This window comes from Glycine soja, chromosome 15 (assembly GCF_004193775.1).
Source record: "Glycine soja cultivar W05 chromosome 15, ASM419377v2, whole genome shotgun sequence".
Classification (NCBI taxonomy): Eukaryota; Viridiplantae; Streptophyta; class Magnoliopsida; order Fabales; family Fabaceae; genus Glycine; species Glycine soja.
This window is the reverse complement of record NC_041016.1, coordinates 35,654,404-35,662,565: the sequence shown is the minus strand read 5'-3', so window position 1 is coordinate 35,662,565 and position 8,162 is coordinate 35,654,404.

Below are 8,162 nucleotides of genomic sequence, written 5' to 3'. Positions count from 1 at the left end.
TGGTGACCACCACGAGTCACCATTGCTTGCTGCCGAACCACCACACTGAGAGGAACATTTTAATTGAAGCGGAATCCTCATAATCCACTTCAAGGATTCGACGAAGAAAAATCCCTCAATCCTTTCTTTCGTAGCTTCTCTTAGGCAATCTTGACTTCTAAGCCTTTCTCGTAGTTAGTTTGAGCTTCTCTTAGTGTCTCTTGTGTTTTGGGTACTGTAATAGGGTGTTTTTAGACTTCTTTTGAAAAACCCTTGAAAATGAGACATTGTAAAAGTTATCTTTTATAAAACTGATGTTATTGATGTTTAGAATATTTAATTATCCATGGTCAGCGCATTGATGGTGTCCATGTTTCATACTTCATATTGCATGGAAATAGTATAAACTTTGTCAGTAAATACTTGTAGTTTTGCATGAGGGGGAATACTTGTACTTGGGGGCATGTCACTCACTTTGAAACTCCCTTGAGACTTAGGCTGATCACCATGGGGGGGGGGGGAGTTGCCTGTGCACAAGACCTCGACACTTGCTGCCTAGCTTTCTTAAGTGAAAGTGTCATGTGGACATGCTTAGGCAATATCCTTGATGAATGGTACCACATTGCATTTGAGAGTTGAGGTCAGATGCATGCATCATACTGAGCATGATTGATTGGAATTATAGATGGATGATGACTACTTGTTGAGTGTATGTTGCACTAATGGATGTTTGTGTATGCTTATGGTATTTGTTAATGTTTTCTTACTAATTATGGTTATTTGATTTTGTTTTGTTAATTTCTCTTATAATAAACTCACCCTTGCAATTTTTGTATCGTGTGGTTGGTACCTGTGATGATCACGAACCTTTGTGCGTGGGAGCAGAAGGATAGCAGTAGAGTATGTAGATTATGTGTATCGAGTTACTATATTTATATATGTATTCATTTAAGTAATTGTGTGTTGTTTGGTGAATATATATCGTGAAAAAATTACTTTCATTTTTCATAAGCAAATTAACAGAGTTTTCATTTAAAAATTGAAATTTTTGCGGTTTAGAGTGGTGATATTGAAGCGACGAGGCGAGTCGTTACACAAATAGTTTATACAAGGAACAAATATTTTCAAATTTAAGAAAATGAAGTTAATCTTTACGTATAAATGTATTATAAAAATATGACTCTTCCCAAACTATCCAAACGAATAATTCAAGATTCAATACAACGATTAATGCAAACTATCTGCAAGAATCATTGTATTCAATCTCAAATGAAAATCTAAGGTTCACTCATCATGAACATAACTTGTATATAAATCAATACTCATTAATCACAGTCAACAAGTAAATAAAGCATTGGTAATAAACAAAAGCATCAAAACTTTATGAGAAACATTTGTACCTGTGATGATCACTATAATGTCCAACAACGAATGTCGTGATCACAATGCAAATAAGAAAACAAAAAGTGCCTACAAATTACATTGAACATTGAAGATTACACATCTTTAACTAACAACTCTTAAGAAACAACTTCATGACCACTTACTAGCAACCAGTAAAATTTTATCCCACTAAATAATGTCAGCTACAAGATTAACAAAAAATTACACCCACTTTTGAAACCCTTGTCTGTCTATATATATAGTAGCTAATTTATAGTGATTCTAAAACTATTTTTCATTTCCAATATGTTATTTTCTAACATGATAATGTTATTGTAAATGTTGAACTTTATACTCTTGGATGCCTTGAGTCAAATTTAATTTTGGGAAGATTGAGTCACTCTATGAACTCACGGAAATTATTGGAAATTCAAGAATTAGGCGGGGAATTCAATATTATAAGTGAAAATTATTATAAATTTAAGCATTAATTCCAATTAAATATGTGAGCAAATAAGCTTAATGTATTTGACGCAGGGTCTAAGATCCAATGGTTTCATTTCCCTAAAACAATGTTCAACCAATCAAAATGATATATAATACCATTGACCACCTCTACACGAAACAAGTACACGACATAGAATGAATACGTGCTAATTCACAAACAATTTTTCCTCAGTTCATATTCATCTCATTACAGTACAAGTTACAACATCCTAGCATTAAGTTATGGATAGAAACTTCCCCGGCATAGTCAGCACAATCCAAAAATAGAGCAGTAATCCAATAAAAGCTGAAACACTACTTGCATCAATCATCATTCCCAAAAACATATATACATATAGATACACCGTAACTTGAAAATGCATATTGTTTCAATTAATGCCTAATGAATGCACTTGCTTCTAGTTTTAGAAAATGCATCGTAACTTGAAAGAAAATGCATCAAACATATATACATATAGATACTCATAGTCATAGCTAGCTAGTGAGGTTAATTAATAACAGAAGAAGTCTTCCTGTTTCCTCAAAGGCTCAAATAATCCCATCCATTTTTTTAGTATATACAAATGAAATGATTAAGGGATAGCATCAATCACAATGATGCATCAAGTTGACTACTTTTGAGCCACCAAACTCTTCGAGAACATCAGAAAACATAAAGAAAAAATACATCAATAATTGGAAAGACATGAGTGGAAACGTGAAGGTAGCAAATAGAGGAACAAAAATTAATGCATCAAAGCACCATGATATTAAAGCTGCCAATGAAATAAAATTACCATTCATTGTTTCATAATTTTTCATCTTATTTTCAGTTCTGATTTGGTGCCTTTAGAATCAATTCATACTAAGATATTTTATTTTCAACATCTGGAACAACCATATACATATGTACACATTATATTGACTATCATCTACTTCATTGTAGTTTGTCATCTCAGATACAAGAGAAGTTAAGGACAGTTTTCGCATTACAAAGTAATAGATCACACAAGATAGAGAGCATACATAAGTGGAACGTATATTATAGATAGAGGCATACACACAAATACATAAACAGATGTTATCAGGCTTCATAAACTAGTTACACATACAGACTGTCATCCACACATACACATGCATATTTCGTCAAATACATTGTAGACACTATATATATATGTGTGTGTGTGTGTGTGTGAGAAAGAGTTACCAAGCTTCACTTCTTTTATATTGCATCCTGTGAGACTAACACAAAGAATGAGGTCTTAAGCTAAATTCTTTACCCATTACCCCCTTTTTAGATATGGTAGGTGTTGGAGATCAAATATCGCACCACTCTTGCTATCCCAATGTTGAAGTTTGTCTTCAGGATCACATTTTCTTAGTAGAACTGTTTTTGCTTCCAATAAAAGGTGTTGATGTAGTGTTGGACCTTGATGGTTGTGTTCTCTAGAGCCTATTCAGGCGAATTTTAATATTTTGCAACTCTTTTTTACCATCAACAATCACATTGTTACTATTACAGCCTCTCTCACACCCTTCTCCCTTCCCCAATTCCATGAATTGGTCCACAATGAGGCAAAATCATCTCTTTACCTTTTATCCTTCACACTTACCACCCCAACGCCACCCCAATTTTAAATTCCTCTGCCAATCCAAGACCTCCTCACTAACTTTTCTAATGTGTTTGAGGACCCACATGGTTTACCACCTCCCAGACCTCATGACCACCACTTACATTTACCTCCTAATACCCCTCCTATCAATGTGAAACCATACATGTATCCCACTCTTAAAAGGGGGAGTAGGATAACATTATTCAAGACATGTTTAAAAGGGCTTCATTCCAAGTACCAGCTCTCTTTCCTCACCAATGTTACTAGTCCAAAACAAGATAGAACTTGGCATTTCTATGTGGACTATCGTGCATTGAACGTAGTCATAATGCGAGATAATTTTCCCATTCCTATCATAGAAGAGCCTTTTGATGAACTTGGCTTTGCCTCTATTTTCACTAAGCTTGACCTAGGCTTTGGGTACCATCAAATCCAAGTTCATCTGCCTAACACACCCAAAACAACATTCATGACTTTTGATAGCTATTATGAATTTCTCGCCATGCTTTTTAGCTTTACTAATGGCCCATCAACCTTTTAATCAATCATGAATCACTTATTACGGCCATTTCTTCGTCGACTTGTGTTAGTTTTTTTTTTATGACATCTTGGTTTAGAGTTCCAATTTATTTGATTATGTATCTCATTTAAACATTGTTTTGGATACTCTTAAAACTAATAGTTTCTATGCCAAGCAATCTAAAGGCCTTTTTGCAGTGCCTAAGGTGGCCTACCTTGGCCATATCATCTCATTAGAGGATATTCTTCTCTATCTTTGTCAATAGAGAAGAATATATTTTAATATTTTTCTTTTAACTGTATTTTTTTATATTATAACTTTATGGTTTTGTATTTTTTTTATATTATAACTTTATGGTTTTGTATTTTTGTATAAACATAACTTAGGACAGCATAATTTAAGGTGTAATAAAATCGATTCACATTAGAACTAATGTAATGAAAAAACTATTCTACATCAGTGATAACTTGTGTATAATTTGTCTTAATTTCAAAAATGATATCACGCCCTATATTACATTGGTTAATAAAGACCCAATGTCAAAGATTAAATTTGCTAATTGCAAACCATACGGAAAGCTGAATAAATCTTGAGGAAAACCACACAATATATTGGAGCAAAACCTTTAGGATTCCATCATTACCCCAACATCACTATTGGATTAATTTACCAATTTGATATAAGACATTTTCCTTTATTGTAGATAGCCAAAATCATTGTCAAGAATTAAATTTAATCCTTCCCACAATTTGGGCAGGATCACAAATATGTCAAATCTAGAGTGATACTCTCCTCGGTCTCCAACCCCTGGCCAATTTAGAGACAAAGCTGAAATCGACTTTCTGAATTAGAAGACACCCTTAGCCAATTTAAGACATAAAACCAGATTTCAATAACTATTACACAAAGACAAAAAATTTGAATTCCAATTCTCTGAGATTGTCACATTTATCGAAATTTAATCTTATTACTTGAACGTATATAACCTAGATCAACTCCAAGTTTCAATTTTCATGACCTTTCGTAAAATTAAAACCTGGCCAACTTCGATATGATTTTTCTTACATTTAAAAATAAAAATACAAAATCTAAGTTGACACTAAAACAGACATATCGTTGGTCTTCAAATAAAGAATATATACTTTACAATATAAAACGTTATTCTGTTAAATTGTTATGTTTTAGTTATTAAAAGTTATAATTACTAGCACCTTAACTTATTAAAAAACTTTACTTATACAATTAGCTATTTAATTATAAATTAAAAAACACTATAATTATATATTTTTGTTAGTTTAACGAGAAGTTTTATAAATAGGTATTTTTACATTGGTTATATTGATAATCAATATAAAATTATCTTTTTACATTAGTTGTTTAGGCAAACAACGTTAATATTTATTTACAGTTTACATGGATGTTAACAAGGACTTATTTTTATATCATTTGTGAATACAATTTTTGATGTAACAATTTATTGTTTACATGTTGTATTGTCAACCAACCTAAAATTTATATTTATGTCAATTAAACTAATGGAGCTAAATAGAATACAATTATAGTGTTTTTAATGATTAAAAAAAATTATTAAATTTTTTAATAATTGAGTAATCCAATTGAACTTTTAATTATAATTAATGGATCAAATATATAAATAAACCTATTAAAAAAGTTTAATGATAATATAATGATCATGTAAAATAAGTAGTAGATAACTTTTTTACTCATTAACTAGAAAATGGAACCTCTAATTTATCATGGCAAAACATATTTTTAAAAAATTATCAATTTTTCGAGCATCGGATGTTTTAATTTAAAGTAATTAAGATTGAATAAAAAGCTTGGGACCTACAAGTTTACCTTCAGAAGGAATATATTCAAATGAGCGAATATATTCGTTCGGAGCCCATAAAGATGCGTGGAACAAAAGCAAACATGGCCTACTGCACACAACCGAACCTGCGTTTTGTTTTTAAAGCACTACTAACGAAAAGTGAATATCCGTACTTTGCTTGCTTATCAAACCAGCGATATAGCCATCGTGAAGTCTATTGAAAAATCTAGTTTTTTTTTTTTTATGGTAGAATTAGCTTTAAACGGATTATTTAAATCAATAATTTAATTTGGAATAGTGGCTTGTGTATAAATTAAGCGAATAAATATTCTTTTTACAATGACTAAAACTACAAATATACTGTAATATTTTCATAAATTTAAACTAATTAAAACTCACATTTATAAATTAATTAATTTTAAAATTATATATACACGTATATGGATATTATATTATTGAGTGAAAGTGTAAAGTTTATGATGGTCAACTTTTTGGTAATTTTTACACTTCGACACTTCATATCATAATATTTTAGTCAATATTATTGTTAGTAAGAATTTTTTATTGATCTAAACTTTTCGTAAGTTAAAAAAAAATGAATGTATCTTATTAATATAAATAATATCAATTAATTTATTTAATAAATTATATCAATTAATTTATTTAAGTTATTTTGATGTATAATTTTTAGATTCATCTTATCTCAATATAACTCGTTGGAGATATTACAGAAATTGTAAAATATAAAGTCGATATTAACTAGTTTTTGGGTGAACCTTGGGTATTCTAGAGGCAGAACTTAAGAACTCATTTTTCAAGACACAAAATATCCGATTATACGTACCACATCATAATATAGTAGTTAATAGTAACCATTTAATCTTATAAGAAAGATTAACATTTATTTAGATAATTCTATTCATATATGATACCGTTAAAATTAATAAATTCATAATTGTATAATTAACATTTTCCATTCTCATTTTCATTCAAATTGAATTAAAATTACTCCCGTACTTCCTTCATAAAGTCTATTAATACTTTTAGCATCATTTTTTTCTGAGTCAGCAAAAAGAATAAGTGTCAGATACAAATTAAGGGAATTACTTATATATAATCTTGGATTTTTTACTAAAAGAAATATTTTTAAGTGTTATTTTTCAATTGGGAGTGAATTTTAAAAAATTACCTAGAAGGGATAAGTGGTAATAGGCTGAGTTAGACATTGTAACTCTTATTATGATTTTTTTTGTTATTTTTTTAACTGAAATCATACAATTATTTATAATTTCAGTTAATTTTTTTTACGATTTTGAAAGTAATTTTTTTTATTTTACATCTTTAAAGTCGTAAATTTTTTTTGGATTTACGACTTTGAAGTCCTAAATCACTTTTTTTTTAATGTTTAAGTTTTTTTTTTTCAAAGTTATAATTTTTTACGGTTTAACTTTTTCCTATTTTTTAAAAAAAAAGTTAAAAAATTATTTAAATGTATAATAAATAATATTTATTTTACTTATTAATAGTATATTTTTATGGTTTTATTTTATATGTTATTAATTTATTTTAATGTTTTATTATTTAAAATATGTTATATATTTTCAATATTGTTTTATTTAAGTTTTTTGTTTATTTAAAATTTAGATAATCTATTAATAAAAATACATAATTAAATTAAAAATAACACAATTAATACATTAATATAAAATGTACAATACAAATGAAATGAAAGAAAAACATAAATGTACAAGCTATATTAGTCATGTATTTGTTTGTATGAACAATTAGTACGATTATATCCTTCACTTCTACATAATGAACATTTCTTAGGCCTATTTGGAATTGGTTTGTCCATCTCATTATGTATTCGAGTAATGATCGACCTGTTTGATGTCTGTTGTCGTTTCGAATGATCATGCCTAAAATGTGGACCTAAATACTGAGGACACGTGTCTTCACTTCCAAGGGAATGAAAATGATGCTAGTAAACTTTGAAAATATTTTCCAACTTGTATACAAGGTCAACAAAGTCATCATAATTTAAATTGTAAAAAGCACACGCTGCAATTGCATGCGAGCAAGATAGTCGAAGTGTGCTTGAAATTATCTACAATCACACGACCATTCATTCAATTTGATAGTGCATGCCATTGCTCATCGATCAAGTCGCGCATTTGCAATTTCTTAAATCTCAAACTCCCCTATTTCTCAAACATACATGCGAGGTAGCAATGTGTTGATTTTCTTGCATCATGACATATACGTCTTTAGAGTACCTATGTCATGCCTTTATCATATTCATGATTTTGATGTCATTAGTAACAAATGAATCATTTATTTTATTAAA